Genomic DNA, 779 nt, shown 5'->3' with positions numbered 1-779 from the left:
TTTTTTTTTTTTTTTTTTTTTTTTTTGTGTCTGTGAACGCTCAATCTCAGCTCTCACTGGACCGATTTTGATGAACAATACATCAAAAGATAACAAATTGTATCTAGTCGAAGATATTACCCTCAAAAATTGAAAAAAATTTCCTCTTTCCCCGTAAACGGGACAAATCCCCCAAAAAATTACATTATTTTAAATATTGTTAATTTTTGATATTTTTCCTTTTTTTTTTTTCTTAAAACTACCATAAATTTTTTAAAATGAACAAATTAATATACTTTTTTTTTTAGTAAATACCTTAGGTATTTACCTATCACTTGCTATATTTTTGTGTACCTGCCCACAAGCGAGGTTTTAAAATGGTAACTTTTCCATAAAAAATTAATTTTTTCACTTATAATTAACTTTTGAAAATGATCTGAAAATACTTTCACTTTAACATATATCTTAAATTAAAGCTTATGTAATATACTTTGTGGTCAAAAAAAAAAAAATTACCTCTGAACTTGTCTTCGTGGTGAAAATATTCACTGTATTAAATAATATGCTATATTTATGTTAAAATTCTGGGTTATGTATTTTATTTTATTTTAAAATGGTAGAATACAGGTTTTCTTAAATTTAATTGACATAGCATAGAAAGTTATACTTATTAAACTTTTTTGCTTCATTTAAGTCGAAAAATATAACTTTGAAATTTCCTAAAATTGCCATTTTTTTTAGTCGACGAATGCGACGTACGGTTGCCAAGTCCGTTTCACTTGTGTCTAACACGCTTGGGG

Source organism: Daktulosphaira vitifoliae, unplaced genomic scaffold, assembly GCF_025091365.1.
Source record: "Daktulosphaira vitifoliae isolate Bord-2020 unplaced genomic scaffold, ASM2509136v1 Scaffold_3, whole genome shotgun sequence".
In the NCBI taxonomy this organism is placed as follows: Eukaryota; Metazoa; Arthropoda; class Insecta; order Hemiptera; family Phylloxeridae; genus Daktulosphaira; species Daktulosphaira vitifoliae.
This window is presented reverse-complemented; position numbering follows the sequence as displayed.